This window comes from Rhamphochromis longiceps, linkage group LG12, assembly GCF_057381845.1.
Source record: "Rhamphochromis longiceps isolate RC_006_pf linkage group LG12, R_longiceps_female_GT1.1, whole genome shotgun sequence".
NCBI lineage: Eukaryota > Metazoa > Chordata > Actinopteri > Cichliformes > Cichlidae > Rhamphochromis > Rhamphochromis longiceps.
Window position 1 is genome coordinate 4,964,950 of NC_140568.1, and position 17,462 is coordinate 4,982,411.

At 47.9% G+C, this 17,462-nt stretch overlaps 1 pseudogene; it reads left to right on the forward strand.

The window, feature by feature from the left end:
- The first annotated feature begins 12,455 nt into the window (after positions 1 to 12,455).
- Positions 12,456 to 13,557, forward strand: LOC146656669 (major histocompatibility complex class I-related protein 1-like; annotated as a pseudogene).
- Positions 13,558 to 17,462: the final 3,905 nt, after the last annotated feature.

Here is a 17,462-nt window from a genome sequence, read left to right on the forward strand (position 1 = left end):
GACCCATCTCTGTGCTTGTCCTGCTAGACCTTAGTGCAGCGTTTGATACTGTTGACCATAATATCCTATTAGAGCGATTAGAACATGCTGTAGGTATTACAGGTACTGCACTGCAGTGGTTTGTATCATATCTATCTAATAGACTCCAATTTGTGCATGTAAATGCAGAGTCCTCTTCACACACTAAGGTCAATTATGGTGTTCCACAGGGTTCGGTACCCGGACCAATTCTGTTTGCATTTTACATGCTTCCGCTAGGCAGCATCATTAGAAGAAATAGCATAAATTTTCACTGCTATGCAGATGACACCCAGCTCTATCTATCCATGAAGCCAGGTAACACACATCAATTAGTTAAATTGCAGGAATGTCTTAAAGACATAAAGACCTGGATGGCCTCTAACTTTCTGCTCCTTAATTCAGATAAAACTGAGGTTATTGTACTCGGCCCTGAAAATCTTAGAAATATGGTATCTAACCACTCTGGATGGCATTACCTTGGCCTCCAGTAATGCTGTGAGGAACCTTGGTGTCATTTTTGACCAGGACATGTCCTTCAACGCACATATTAAACAAATATGTAAGACTGTTTTCTTCTATTTGTGCAACATCTTTAAAATTAGAAATATCCTGTTTCTTAGTGACGCTGAAAAAACTAGTTCATGCATTTATTACTTCCAGGCTGGACTACTGTAATTCATTATTATCAGGATGTCCTAAAAACTCCTTGAAAAGCCTTCAGCTAATCCAAAATGCTGCAGCAAGAGTCCTGACAGGGACTAGAAAGAGCGAGCATATTTCTCCTGTTTTGGCTTCCCTTCATTGGTGTCAGGGTTTCTGGGTCGTTGACCCAGTATTTTCAGTTCACGTTCACTGTTTATCTACTGCCTGTTCCACTTCCTGTTTTATTGTGTTAGCCTTGGTCTGTGTGCATTATGTTCAGTTCTCTTCCCATTTATCATTAGTTCATTATGTTCAGCTGTTCACTCACCTGTCTCCAATTGTTGTCATTGTTAGTCATGTATTTAAGCCCTCTCTACCCTTCAGCCCTTGTCGTGTCATTGATGTTAATGTCGTCTCTCCGTATGTATGTTCAGTTCAGTCAGTCAGCCCGCCAGCCAGCCATCCAGTCTTTCAGCCAGTCAGTCCTTCGTTCCTGCCCTGTTCATCCACGATTCATAATAAACCATCTTCAGTTCTTCACTATCCACGAGTCCTGCGTTTGGGTCACTTCCTCGCCTCCGCACACGACACTCCTGACAATTGGTTTCCTGTTAAATCCAGAATTGAATTCAAAATAATAATAATAATAATAATAATAATAATGGATTGCATTTATATATTATATATTATATTGCATTTTCGGGGCCCTCAAAGCGCTTTACAATTCCACTATTCACTATTCATAGCTTGCCTCCACACCCTGGTGGAGGCAAGCTACAGTTGTAGCCACAGCTGCCCTGGGGCAGACTGACAGAAGCGAGGCTGCCATATCGTGCCATCGGCCCCTCTGGCCATCACCAGTAGGCGGCAGGTGAAGTGTCTTGCCCAAGGACACAACGACCGAGACTGTCCGAGCCGGGGCTCGAACCAGCAACCTTCCGGTTAGAAGACGAACTGCCAACTCTTTTGAGCCACGATTGCCCCTGCTCCTCACAATCAAGCCCTTAAATAATCAGGCCCCATCTTATCTTAATGACCTTGTAGTACCATATCACCCTATTAGAGCACTTCGCTCTCGCTCTGCAGGCCTACTTGTTGTTCCTAGAGTATTTAAAAGTAGAATGGGAGGCAGAGCCTTCAGTTTTCAGGCCCCTCTTCTGTGGAACCAGCTTCCAGTTTGGATTTGGGAGACAGACTGTTACAGGAAAAATGATTCTATGTTTCTTTACCTTCTTTTAAATGTACAAAGATGCCCTTTGTCTGCCCTTTGTCTATGGTTAGATTAGTTTAGAATTATCCTTTTAGACTTTCCCAGCAAAGACATATTGTTTTGGGACACATTGTTTTAGATTGTTTTATCTCTCACAGCTCTCTCCCAGCTCTCTGTTGACGAGACTAGTACCACATATGGAGTTGTTTATTTTATCTGTTTATTATTTTCTTATCCTGTTCTCACTGTCTCTCTGCTCTGTGCCTATAAAAAATGCCAAGCCACTGTGCATGGTGTGAGTTGTTCTCAGCAGCTCACCCGTGTACACGTTTAGCAAAGAAAGTAACTTTGTCTCATTGTGTCTTTATTTCTCCTGGGTTTTTTACAGAGTTTTCTCCTAACACAGACACTATCTCTACTTTTAAGATTAGGCTTAAAACATTCCTTTTTGGTAAAGCATATAGTTAGGGCTGGACCAGGTGACCCTGAATCCTCCCTTAGTTATGCTGCAATAGACGTAGGCTGCCGGGGGATTCCCATGATGCATTGAGTTTTTCCTTTCCAGTCACCTTTCTCACTAACTATGTGTTAATAGACCTCTCTGGATTGAATCTTATCTGTTATTAACCTCTGTCTCTCTTCCACAGCATGTCTTTATCCTGTCTTCCTCCTCAGCCCAACCAGTCGCAGCAGGTGGCTGCCCCTCCCTGAGCCTGGTTCTGCCGGAGGTTTCTTCCTGTTAAAAGGGAGTTTTTCCTTCCCACTGTCGCCAAAGTGCTTGCTCATAGGGGGTCATATGATTGTTGGGTTTTTCTCTGTATGTATTATTGTACGATCTACTGTGCAATATAAAGCGCCTTGAGGCGACTGTTGTTGTGAGTTGGCGCTATATAAATAAAATTGAATAGAATTGAATTGAGAGCTTCTGGGATGTCTGTGTGTATGTGAAGCGCGAGAGGTTGCGTCTCGATTGAAATCGAGTAGTTAAATTCACCACAGTTTACAGCCTGTATGCGAGTGGGCCCAAGTTCTTTAGCCAGTTTGATTGCGTGTATTAAATCTGGTTCTTGTCATTCTTTTACTGCATAGAGAGATCACGACTCAGTTAATCAAAATATTTATAATTTATACTTAATCATCTTCCGGAAGAGAGAGACCTGCATAGTCCAAAAAGCCAGTTGCAAAATCTCTAGCTTAGAAGCCAAAAATGTGTCTCATATAGGTGTTATTTTGGTCCTTTACACGTCACACATAGTTTCGATAAAAACAACTCCTTCTGTGTTACTAGTTCCGCTTTTCCTGTCTGGTTTCCTGTATTTTATTAATATGCCTCTGCAGCTCTGCACTAAACTTCCTGTTACTTAACTTCCCCTTTCTGAAGCCTCGGTTGCTAAGGCGACCTGTCACCCTCTGACCTAGTTCTCTCTCACAGCTGGCCTTGCTTTATATAAGACTTTATTCTAAAGTACAAAAAACAATATAATCAGAAAATAAGCACTAATAACATATATTTATTCTTTAACAGTTCCCCCTTTTTAACTCATATAATTTTATGAGTTAACCTAATTAACTGACTCCCTCACTAACTTTACTTGCATGAGAGAATAATAGCTAAAGTATAACAAAAGAAACCATACTAAACAAAATGAAACCTTTCAATTACCCAACCATATATGTCATCCGTCCCCTCAACGGGTTGTATATTTTCAATGTTCCCTTATTTTTGTGCCATAATTACTTCTATCCACAACAAATAAATCAAAAAAATAAGTCAAGCCCTAAGACAGCACCTCGCGTTTACGCTGGGCTGTGAGCTGTCCTACCTTCAGTTCCTTCCACCCCCCTTTTTAACCAAAATCCCAGTTTAAACCCACTTCTGACGTCTCTCAATGCTCACTGTAAAATCCAATCAGATCTAATTAGCTTTTCCTAGTAAAAGGTCCTAGATTACTTTTATTAATCTTTGGAAACAGTCTCTCTATGGTTTAACCCGTTTCCTCTTTAAAACTTACTCCTGGTTTCTAAGCACACACTTACAGTTCACTTCATTGTGCCTTCGCCCCCTTTAACGGGTAGAGCATATCCTGGCATGACCACAGTGTTTGGGCAATTGACATAACATAAAAATCATTCTAACTATTACTAAAGCTAATCCTCCCATTACCCTTCATTACTTTGTACTCACATTATAACCTCTGTCTAACGAGCTTTTAATCTTCTTTACAATCTAAACAACTTCTCTTCTGGTAGGTTTCTCTGTGCTCTGTGCTTCTTTTGGGTCACATCAGTGTCCCCCTCTCTTGGCCAGATCCGTTCGGTCTGATGCTTCCTGGATTCTTGCCAACCCCTTCGTGGTTTTGCTGTGGTTCTGGAATCTGCTCCTTCTTCTGTAAAGGACAGTAAACGAAAACACCTCTCTGCCGTGCCTCAATAATCTACTGTGTTCGTCAATTGTTTGTTTAGTTATTCAAAGTTAGTTCAGACTATCACGTTCGGGACTCTCTAATCAAAAGGATTAGCCCAATTATTATTTATGTGTGTAAGCGTGTTTGCATTTACCCCGACGTACTCTAAGCCATTCCTACAGTATATCAGTTCAGATAGTCACGCTGAACGAAGCTTATGACCTTCACAAGACTGAGTAGCAACTCCTATGAGCACAATTGCAATGTGTGTATGAAAAATGATTATAAACGCTTATTCTAGTAAAGGAAATCAATATGAAATCAAACATTTTCAATCCTAACATCTTCCCTCCTTTCACCAAAGCAGATGTTTCATTCAGCCTGCTGTCCCACAGTTCCCCTTAAGTGTGGTACTCAGCTTCTCCTGAACACGGGCATTTTATCTTCTGCACAGGATTCAGTTTATTTTAATCCTTTAAGCTTAAAAATGAAAACAATGATTTATGCCTAAGTTTTACCGTACCTAAATTATCAAACACACAAAAAGACATACACTGATCATATAATCCATTATTTCAAATTAGACCTAAAACTCCTCCTTTTTGACACATTTCCATGTGTCAAACAAAACAACTAGAAAATTAAAAGAAAAAGGTTAGTCATATTATTTCTCAGAAAATCTCAGCAATTCTCCTCTCGAGCATGTTTGCTCCGGGGCTGCAGACCTGTGTTAAGGAATAAAATCAGTTAAATTATCATGTTAAATCTTTTGAACTCCTGGCGCCACACAGAGCCTGCATCCTTGAAACTACCTAGAAACAAAACCTGTGTGTTAGCATCAACTTCACATTTGAAATTCAGTTTTCCACTGTCCTTCCCTCACTGATCACAGCAGGGAAATTTGTGTCTTTATCCAGCCATTAATCCAGCTCACCTGATTCATCACTGAGCCCAACCGTCACTCACATCTGATAGTGTGGCACTGCATATTTTTTCCTTAAACTATAACAAACAAAACTTAAGACAGACCAGTTATCAGTCACGTACTTCATACAAAATTTGCATATGTTTTAATTTCATCTTGATCCTCTGAGTGTAAAGGTACATTTGAATTTATCAGAGCTAACCAAAATAGGTTTGTTTTCTTTACTTTGCTCCTGTTTTCCTCCAGTACCATGTCGAATCACATGCCCTTACTGGTTGTGCTCTTTTTAATAGTTAACTATTTGAAAGGGAAAAAACCTCAGTCACTTGGACCAGTGTTTGTTATTCCATAACTGTAGTTTTAATGTGACAAGTCTACCAATCCCCTATGGAATTCATAAGTATTGTTGTGGTTCTGACTATTTTCCTCTATAAAATTTAATTGACTCCTACAGTGGCCTGCTTTGGTTAATGGTAACATGAGTAATATCAAAAGTTTTCTTTAAAAAAACATCAGCAACCTCAAATTAGCAGCCGAAGGGTTAAGTCTCCAGCTCCACAGTCTCAGGTGAACCTACAGTCTCCCCTCCGGTCTCTGTTATCCTCCTGCCCCTGGCAAAAGCAAAACTAAGCAAAGCAAAGCATCCACCTTTTTCTTACCGACATTGTGAATTGTTTTTCAACTTTTACTCATCCTAACGTTGGTCCAGTCTTTGTCTCAGTGTCAAGTCAGTCAACACTTTAGTCCACATCATCAGTCAGGACTGACACGCTGATCGGGTTCCCATAGTTAACCTTTTCATCAGCCAATTGTAATCTGGAAAAGCTCACCTTATATTTGCTCTCACGAAAATGTTTTATAGCGCTGTTAATTCAGTCTTCCAGGCCTGCTTAGAACTAAAATGAGAAAAATGGGGCTGATTATTAACTCATCAGAACACAAAACATCATCACCATAAGGGTGACACCTGACAGGTTTTCTCTTAGTGTACTGTTAAAAACATACTGGGCCCCGTCTTAGGTTTGGGTTGTTTTCTTCTTTCAATAGAGGGAGTTTTTAATGATGGACATGTCTAACTGCCAGAATAAACCTATCAGTAAAACAAAAAAAACCCCTAATCTGCCAGATTAATCACAGAAAAGTTTTGCTTACTAGTATGACAATATGTTATGGGAATTAGAACTTCTGAGCCATAAAGGTTTTGCCCTATTCCTGCTTAACTACTACTTACATGGTCTGTAATCAGACTTAAAAATCACTCCCTCTGTTCATCTTCCCCACATCATATTTTAGTGGTTGCCCTCAGGTGCTTCAGCGTCTTGAAAGTCTGAGGTCCACTGACATAGTTTCACCTGGTAAATACACATGCCCGCCTTCTTCTTCTTCTTCATAGTCTTTGTCTTCTTCATCGTCATCGTTATAATCATCAGCGAGGACGTCTTCTTCTTCTTCTTCTTCTTCTTCATCATCATCATTGGCGAGGACGTCTTCTTCTTCTTCTTCTTCTTCTTCTTCTTCATAGTCTTTGTCTTCTTCTTCATCGTCATCGTTATAATCATCGGCGAGGACGTCTTCTTCTTTTTCTTCTTCTTCATCATCATCATCATCATCATCATCATCATCATCATCATCGGCGAGGACGTCTTCTTCTTCTTCTTCTTCTTCTTCTTCATAGTCTTTGTCTTCTTCGTCATCGTCGTAGTCGTAATCGTCGGCTACATCCGCGTCGCGAGTTTCACCGACAGCGCCGCGGCCGCGATCACGCCCAGGATCATGAACGCCACCTGCAGCGCGGCCGGCCTCGTCCTCTTGCCAAATCTCCCGAGTCCGCCGCCCCGGTGGGTCGGCGCCTGCTTTTTCTTCCTCTCCCTCTCGGCGGTTCGACTCGCCTTGCGAGCCGCCGTCCTGGCAGAGTTGCGACGCCATTTCGTAACCGCGATCCTCTTCCCCGAAATACCTATCCACCGCATCGTTTTCGTCCTCCTGATCCTCCGAGTGGCTCTCCTCCTCGTCGTCTGCGAGCGTTCGGGCCGTCAGGTCGTCGTTGTTGTCCCCCTCGGCCTCTTGCTCCTCTTCCTCCTCGCTCTCGTCCTCCTCCAAGTTCTCCTGTAGCTGCTGCTGCTGCTGCTGCTGCTGCTGCTGCTGCCGCCGCTGCTCTTGGTCTTCCTCGACCCCTAGCCCTCGATAGCGAAACGTGGCCGGTCGCAACAATGGAGCCACCGGAGTCGACCACGCAGCGTACGCCAAATGCGATGGCGACGGCGACGGTGATGGTGAGCGGGAGGAGGAGGAGGACACCGCTGGCGATTGCGATCTGCCTGTACCGACCTTAGTGCTCTTTGGCTCCCACGGTCTAGTGCGTGACATTGTCTTCTTCGTCTTCTTCTTTCTCGTTGGCGGCACCTTGTCGCCGTTGTTGTTGTTGTTGTTGTTGTTGTACAGCACGCGCCCGGACACTGCCTCTGTAACCTCTGTAACCTGTAACCCCGACACGCTTAGTACCCGCCATCCACGCTCTTATCATCTCGCCGCGCGACGCGCTGTGCTTTTGCCGGGGTGTTTCTCGACCACCTTTTACAAGACTTTATCGTCCACGCTTGCACGTGTGGTCTCTGTCAAACTCACGTCTCTCTCTCTCTCTCTCTCTCTCTCTCTCTCTCTCTCTCTCCAATCCCATCCCATCCCATCCCCATCCCATCCCCTCGGGGGGGATCTCGCGACCCCAACCTCCTCCCTCCCTCCCTCGGCGGGGGACCCGCATCCCCCCCCCCCCCCGAGCCCGCCATCTCATCCCATCCCATCCCATCCCCTCCCATCCTATCCCATCCCCTCGGGGGGGGGGGATCTCGCGACCCCAACCTCCTCCCTCCCTCCGCGGGGGACCCGCATCCCCCGACCCCGCCCTCCCATCCCGTCCCATCCCATCCCCCTCGGGGGATCTCGCGACCCCAACCTCCTCCCTCCCTCCCTCCCTCCCTCCCTCCCGCCGCAGGGGACCCGCATCCCCCGACCCCGCCGCTCTCCCCCTGGCGGGTGCATCAGGGTTAACAGCGGCCTCCGTTGGCCGCGCGCCATAGAGCCTGCGCGAAAACGCTCTCATTTCAGCGAGGAAGATCGCGGTCGCAGACGGAAAGGTGGGGCTCGCGGGGGACACCTGGGGATACCTGGGGATACCCGGGGATACCCGGGGTATCTGGACCACGGACCCCCATTTTGTACTCTGCTTGGCGCTAGTGGGACTCGATCGGGGTTACTAGCATGTCAATCGCACTGATGTTGTGCGTTGTGTGCGACCATTTCTGTGCATTTCTCGATGCGGCGCTCGGTCGACAGAGACACTAACTTGTGTGACAGACAAAAAACAAAACGCATGGTAGAACGATATCTTTGCATCCACTGCTCTTTATTCCTCGTCATCATCACATTACATTCTATTGAAAGGTAGCAAATGGTACGAGACAGATAACGACACAGACAACGGTGCACTCTCGATTGACATAAGTCATTACTCGACGTCCGCTGTCCCGTTCCACCGCCTTGGCGAAGTGCTTGGTTGGGGATAGCTGCGACTGTTCATTGATCGTGATGGTGGTTACTTGGTTGCGGTGGATCGAAAATCCATTCGTAGTGCTGGAATACGAGTCTCGCCGTGTTTGTTCTGCGCCGTGCCGTTTCGTGGGCTACGTCGGGAGCGTAGCGGGCGCTGTTTGCAGCATTACAAGCGGTACATGTGCACGTCTTGTCGAACGGAGCCACGGCTTGAACCGCTGCATTTCTTTTGTATCTGTCCCAGTACTTCTCGGGTGAACCCTGCACTGGTTCGAGGCGCTCTGTTGTTCCCGGTGTCGATCGCACCTCCTGTACATGCTCTTCGAGCGTACCGTGGTCTGCTTGGGAGAGGCGAATCCTCTTATTCTTCTTCTTCTTCTTCTTGTCGTTGCGATCGAACGACTCCATCGTGAGCCACGTATGTCGTCGTGCGGAACGGGGAAAGGGGCTAGTAGTCAGACTTTGACTCTTGGTCTTCATTGTGTCAGTACATGAGTTTTCCTCTAAGGTCGTTCTCTTTCACTAAAAGACATCGAGCGGTTGAGCGTTCTTTGACCACGATTACTTTCGGATAGGTGGCCCTGATGATGGCTGTAGAACCAGCGCTCAGACATAACAACTTAGGAACGGGCTGGATCGCTTACTACGCACACCAGGTTCGCGATTGTCGATACCATCACCGTTGTGAATAGCGCTAGCAAAGCTGGGATGCGTGTCGCGTTTTGTACCACAGCCGTACATCTACACGACACACGGTGCCAGTACAACAGCACGCATAGCAGATATACACAGGTCGGTGGCCGCCTGGGTTATTCTTCGCTGTTTCACCCCTACTGAGAACGGTATATAACCTGGACAGATCCACAACTGCCACCAGACGCTTTGAGACGAAGGGTTGACAGCGGCCGTGTGTAACGGAGACACAGATACTGTCATGTCGCAGGTCTACAGCGTACGTTTGGTGCACCCAAGGACGGGGCTCCCGGACAGCGAGATACGCCGCGTGTGGTTCCTGTGCTGCCCTTGGGCTGAAGACATCATGAAAACACACATGTTATCTGCTAACACGTTGGACAGGATCAAATGCCCGGAAGAGTTGGCTGTGATGGCACCCTGTCACATAGCCCTCATGGACCTGGAAGACATGAGTGACATGTGCTTAGACGGCTTTCACATGGTGGACTTTTGGTTTCATTGTAAACTCGAGTCGTTCGTGGCCGGATGGGCTCGTTGCTACGTGCACGTGGATCGGGTGACTGGTGTGGGATGGAGTATGACCCTGCTGCTAGATGGCGAGGGCAAAACGGTGGCGGACGCGGAGGTCCTGTCGAGGAAGCTATGGCTTGCTTACAAGACATACTTTGAATGGCAATGGGTTGTCAAGCAACCTGGGCGGCCGGGGGATACGCGTAAACCCGACATCATGTATGGGGAACACGAATACGAAAACCGACGGGATAAACTGCTGTGTGTCTCCATCGAGGGCGAGCGAGGCGACTTTGGGCGAGTGGTTGACGATCGGATGACCGTGATGCCGCGTATGGGCGAGGTTTATCGGACCGAACGACACGAAGGAGAGTGTCTTCTGTGGTGTCACACCAACGATGCTGATGACAAGCGAAAGGCGTCGACGATTAGGCTGTGGTACCCGCAAACAGTAGAAGAATCGACAGATTAGACCGCGGCTAGTGTGCCGGGCAGCCTATCGTCGTGTCACACTCTCTGCTTTACGCTTAATTGTATTGCTGTTGTGTTTTTTCATCGTATCCAAATGCTGACTGTAATAAAAACCTGACCTGATGTGTGTCTTTTTCTGATCGCACCACAATGTTGATAGCAATATAACAAACGACCTGATGTTTTTGGAAGCCACGTAAAGGATTGCGGTGGACTGAGGGCTGTCACAAATGTTACTGTGTGCATTGTATCACCATTGCTGACCGTAATAAACTAAATGGAATGTTACATTCTGTTGTTCTGCGTGTGATCCTCTGTGTTTGGTCTCTGTGTTCTCTCATACACCGGCTACAAATTCAAGCGCATTCTATGTCATCTGAACGTAAGCTCATTTTGGTACGGGGGCAGGTACAATAAGAGCTGACATTCGACCGGTACTGCTTATGTGTGGGTATGTATAGTTCACTGCTTCTGAGACTGTCAGGGCCGTTCCTCGCTTTCGCCGCCTGCGGTTACGTTCTGTATCAAATACAGACATCCAGAGACCTGCGATCGTGATGCCTTTGGCGATTCAATACCAACCGAAACCAAGGAGAGCGAAAGTGCTACATTGGACACCCGTGCGACGAGACGGACGCGTCTGAGACGGCATCCTACGTTGTACATTATCCCCGACCTGGGTAAGTGTCGAGCTGTGGGATGCTATATAAGCTGTATGGATGTGATTGCAAGACAGTGAAGCTCACTCTGTGACAGTGTCGGTGTATAACGCAGCAGCAGCAGCAGCAGCAGCAGAGCAAAAGCCAGTGATGCCGCAAGTGCACAGCATACGTTTAACACACCCGAGGTTGGTGTTCCCCAACGGAGAAATGACAAAGCCTTGGACGGTGTATAACGGTTGGGCCGACGAGATCCTGAAGATACACATGTTGTCTGGCAAGATGTTACAGAGGATCAAGTACCCGGAGGAATGGGGCGAAATGGCGCCCGATTGCGTAGACTTTATGGACCTAGAAGACCTGAGTGTGCTGTGCCTTGACGGATTTCACATGGTGCAGTTTTGGCTCGATTGCAAGCTCAAGGCTTTGCTGGTCGGATGGGCTCGTTGGTACGTGTACGTGGACAGAGTGGCCGCGGTGGGATCACGTATAACACTGCTGTTAGAAGACGACGGCAAGGCGGCGGCGGACGCGGAAGCGCTCGCTCGACAGCTGTGGCTTGCTTACAGGGATTACTTCGGATCGAGATGGGTCGTCGAGCAACCTGGCTTGTGGGGTGACATGCGAAACCCCGAGACCGCGTACGACGACTGCGAATATGAAGCTGAGGAGGACAAGCTTGTGTGTGTCACAATCGAGGATGAACGCAGTGACTTTGGAAGGGTGGTCGACGAGCGGATGGCCGTCATGCCGCGTCTGGGAGAGGTCTTTCGGACGGAACCCAACGGCAGCGACTGTCTTCTGTGGTGCAAGACCAACGACACGGATGCGAGGCGAAAGGCCGCAACTCTTAGGCTCTGGTACCCCGAACAGTAGAACGGAGGCAAAGTGTTCACTGTATTGTATTGTATGGGCTTGTTATCACACTGCTTGTAATAATAAACCTACGTGAAATGTTACATGTTGTTGTTGATATGTGTGGGACTCTCATTTCAGTCTAGTCCGTCCGCTCTTCTAACACCACAAACACTGACTTACGCCGTTGTGGTGAAACACGCACACCCTGCTACTGCGTTTACCGTGCTGTGCTTGTATATAAAATCACACACATCGGACAACTATAAGTGAGAGACCTCGCAGTTACAGCGTTCGTTTCTTACAAAAGACCGACGCACGTGGGGATGGCTAGGCCTTAGCTGGGTATATGTGGTCGATGCGAAACACGACAGCTGGGGGTGGGATTGTCGGTCGGACAGCGAGCTTTGTTGTGAGACGGCCGAACCGTTGGCGAGTGTATTTGCCCGAACACTGGGAGAGTTGGACTCACTTGCATTTGCACACCGCACATAATTGAGGTAGTTCTTACGATGGACGCGTGGTATGTGTTTTTGTACTTTGTCACTCGTATGCTGACAGTGAATTCGGCAACTCATTCGCTGATCTACATTTATACAGCGCTGTCCGCAGACCTTGGATTGCCGGGTGTGCACAAGTTTACAGCAATAGGTCTAGTGGACTGTAAACCCTTTGACCGTTTTGACACTGACAACCCATGGACGGAAAACCCCCACAACAAACTGGGCTCGAGAACACTTAACTAGTGACTACTGGGCTAAGGGCACGCAGAGTCGACTCAGCAAGCAGCAATGGTTTGGCGTTAACCTAGATGTCGTGATGACTCGGACGGGACACTCTGCGTCCGATGGGGATCTACATGTTCTACAGTGGTTGCACGGATGTTACGGGGAAACGAACCCCTCCGAGGAGAGGCTGCGTTTTGTCAGTGGGGTGGATAAGTACGCTTACGATGGTGACGATTTAATGTCTTTTGATTATGTCACAGGAAGGTGGTCGGCTGAAACCGAAGCGGCGAAAACCATCGCGGACAAATGGAACGCTGTGACCCTATTGACCAAATACACCATCGGCTACTTGCGCGGCGAGTGTATCGAGTGGTTGACTAGGTTTGTTGAATACAGCAAACGGGGACCCAGAGAAAGGGCAACCGCCCCTGACGTGTACGTGTTTACGCTGAAGACAAACGGCACTACTCTCACATTGATTTGTCTGGCCTCTGGTTTCTCCACAAACACGGCTTCGATGAGGCTGATGAGAAACGGCCGAGTTCTCGACACTGAGGACGGACACTCTCCCAAACGACGACGACACGTTTCAACGACGCATCGCTGTGGATATCTTACCATCTGACATGGGGAACTTCACCTGCGACGTGTCGGAGGAAGACATGGGGTATCACATTGTCAAACACTGGCTAGCGGGGGATCGCCAAACTCTTCGCGCACTTGACTGGCCGAACGCTGTTTTGCCGTGGGCCTTAATGTCAACAGTGTTGTGTTTGTGCACTGTAGCTTTGTGTCTGGTGGTGGTGTGTATCGTACGAAAACGGAGGACTGGACACATTGTAAACCAAACCGATCGTTGCCCACAACACCACGGGCTAGGAGATGAGACATCTGGAGTTTGATACATAGTGCCTCGTATGCCTCAAGAAATGATCTATGTTTCAATAAAACCTCTACTGTTGTGTTTACGTGTATGTGTGGCGGCAAGTGTCCCAGATTCAGTGTTGTATCAGTTATTCTGTTTGAGTGTGTTACGACACAACATTAAACTTTTTTTTTCAACTGAACACGGCTTGTTTCTTTTCTAACTTGTACATTAGCAGAGGAACGCGTAACGGTTGGGGGTCCTGAGGACCCAATGAATCTCGGATGGCTAACAACATCAGACGACATGCGTGTGTTGTACGGCGGTGGTGGTAACAGACACCATTGATTGTTACTGCACTTTATTTTCTAGAACATAGCGTAGACCGTAAACCATGACATCTGTGTATACAACACATTGTTTTCATAGGACTCTGCTTTATTTTATATTCTTCACCGCAACGGTATAACGTTGGATATCATGGGAGTACATTGACAACAATACAAAATGTAACAGTGTAAAATTCGACCCATAGGAGTACATTGACAACAATATAAACAGTGACAATGGTGATTACATGTAATACGTTAGGCTGTATGTATGATACAACCAAATAAGACTAAATCTTCCTCCGCAGGCTACAATGTTCATCGCATTGGTCTCCGTTGTATACAAACATGGTACGAAAACACAAGAGTACCATCGTGTACTAGTACATGGCGCACACAATACTTCATGACCATTGGCATGCTTTATATGGAATACAAAAAACAATCGTAACACACAATATTCAGCATTATCATTTCTTACAGCCCTGTCATTTCTTGCGGATTGTGCTGCTGCAAGTTATAGTCCACATTGACCCTTTTCTTCTTTTTCAAGCACATCCTCCTGCAGCATAGCACACAGCACACGCAGCTGGCTATCGCTACTATAACGACTACAGCGATAGCTATGTACAATCCGTAGGTTGCCAAGAACGAGTCTTTGCCGTCTTGATACAAGTCTCGCCCGCTTTCGACGCGAGCGGCCTCTTCTTTCAGAGCAGCGAACACGCCAGAATACTCAACCTCTTCGTCCTCGCTCATGTCATTGTCGATAGTCTTCTCATCCTCTTCGGTCAAAGGGTGACCCGTGAGCTCAGCCAGGGCTGTGAGTCCGCCGTTTAGGTCTTTCGCGTACAGGCTGTTTCCCACTTTGATTATCTGCTGAATGGTCGCGAGTTTCTCCTCGGGCACCCCTACGGATTTGGCGAACTTGACGATGACATCTTTGTTGCTGACCACGGCGGCTCCTATGGCTTTAGCTGCCCCCTTTGCCTTATCGGACGTTGCAATCCTTTTGACGGCCTCCAGCTTCTTCTTCAACTTCTCTGCCGTCGAGGCCTTTGTGTCGATCCTATACATACCCTTGGCTACCGCCACTTTGCCCAAGCTGACCTTCGTCGAGCCCGCGTACACCTCGCAGTTTGTCGAGGAACACTCTTGGCACAGCTTCACCAGGCACTCTTTCAGCGTCTGCGCGGTTTGGCATTGAGCGGACCCTAGGGTTTCTGTGTTGGGGCATCTGTATGACACTTTGGCCTCGGTCGAGCCGTAACTCTTCAACGTCAGCCCTTCCAGGCTGGTGGTGAGGATTCTACCGTTGTCGTCCTTTTTGGAGTACCCCTTGAACAGCCTGGTGTCGTCGCACCGCTGCACGGCGCAGGCTTTGCACACCAGTCGCTTGTACATCTTGTACGTGGACGTGCGGCCCACACTAGACGCGTCCACTGTCACAGTCTCACCGTTCAGACATGTCGCGCTGTAGCTCTTCTTGGTCGAACTGCAGCTGGTGGAGTAGAACAACGCTCCTAAGCACAGGATAGTGTAGACCGCTGTCTTCATAGTTGACAAATTAACCGGAGATGCTTCTGCGTGACTCTGATGTCTACGTCTGGAAACGCGTTATGTCCGTAAGCTGTTGCGTTTTCTCAGCATTGGCAGACTGTTGGGATAAAGCGGCCCGTTTGGGGTAGTATTTAATCACAGTCAGAGCCGCCGACCCGCAGGTCGGGAGCCGCCGACCCGCAGCACCAGGCCAGCCGACCCGCAGCACCAGGCCAGCCGACCTACAGCACGGAGCCAGCCGACCTGCAGCACGGCTGAATATGGGCAACCTGGGGCTAGTAATGCTATGAGGATGCATTCCCTGATCATTGCTTGCAGACATGATGCGTGTTTTGCTTATGTTTCTATGTGGAACTACTTGTCTGGCCTGTATGACTGACACCAACTATTGCTGCTTGTGCCCTCCTGGTTCAATAATGGCAGGGTTGGGGGATTGCGATAACCCGCGGTGTGTATATTGTCACCTATACGAATACATGGACGTACACAACAGACTGACTAGCTGTATATCACAACCCTACTGCGATCCCAACAAAAACTTTACAGTCAGAAGGTTGTTTTCCAGCGAAAAGTACGCATTTTTTTTCTTGAACGGACAACCTTTCATTACATTCGTAGAAGATGAGAATAACCGCGTACTATATGAGAATCGTTCACCTTACAACCTTCCAGTGTGTTCACACCTGAATCGCTTCAAGACGCAGTGTGTAATGTGTTGGACTTCTGGCGGCGACACTGCGGTTGTCTGCAAAACGGGTGTGCGTCCTAAATTTGTGGATGGGCAAAGCATGTGGTCCGACACATACGAGCCCAAGTACATTGTGTATAACCCACAAGAACGGCTAACATGTGTGTGTGAGCATGGATTCCACTGCTCTAGTGAAGAATGTATGACCTGCATTGAATCTGAACAGCCCGCTGCCGTTACCCAGGCACCTGCGCTTCTGTCTGAGGACTCTGACGCGAGAACATCAACCCCGGGGATTATCTCTGCTGTGTGTGTCGTGCTTGTGCTGTTGCTGATGTGTGGCCTAAGCTTCAGATATCACAGTGCGCTACGCGTTGTGTGTGCGCGCGCTGGGAACGAATGCCGTGTTGGACTATCGGCTGTCAACGACTGTATCACAGGATTTGTTAGGCGACTCAACAAAAGACCAGCTACACAGACTGCCCTTGTGCTTACTGTGTCGCATGCCGACAATGTCATCTCCGATACACCTAATCGTGAAGAACCCATGACTGACTGTGACCAAGTGCGTAGAATCGGTGAGCGGAAGATAGCGGGGGTCCGAGTGACTATCGTCTTGTATGCTGTCGCGCCTGTCTCCATATTGAGCACACTTACAGTTGGAACTCTGTACATAACAGACCGATTGCTGACGACCTATTGCGACTCGACCATCTCTGTTTACACCTTTCCGCTGGGCTACACTGTGACAAGCAAAGGCATGGGGAACTTGGAGGCTGTAGCGCTCTCGGGGTTCTTGGATAGATGCAGGACACAAAACGAGTTCGTGGTGCCCGCCCGTATCAAGTTCCACAAGGCCATCAGGTGTCTGAGAGGTAGCAGAGAATACAAGAGAGCATCCGGTGACGCATCGCAGTTCAAGCAATCGCATGATACCGAGGACTCTGACTCTGGTCACGCAGGAGTGTCGGGGTCCTTTGCTGGTGTAACGGCCTCGGCCGAAGTGACGTTCAGTAAGACTGATGCCGTGGAGAGGTCGATGGAGAGGACGGTGTCTTCGAGCAGCAAAATGTCAGTCTCGTCATCTTCGTATCAGTGCCAAGTGGGCAGCGCAACCTTCTCGTCCTACGAACCCACCACTGCGCTCCGCGCGTCAGTGAAGGAGCTTAACAGCAACCCAGACGGATACATCGATGAGTTCCTCCACACTTGGGGCTATGAGTTCGTAAGCTCAGTGGAGGTTGGTGGATATTACAGCTCGTTTGAGGTGTTCTCTACCTGCAACAAGGACGCTGAAAACAGCTTGAACGATGCTGCTGAGCGCTGCAGAGAGAGGGGAGCTAAAGTCG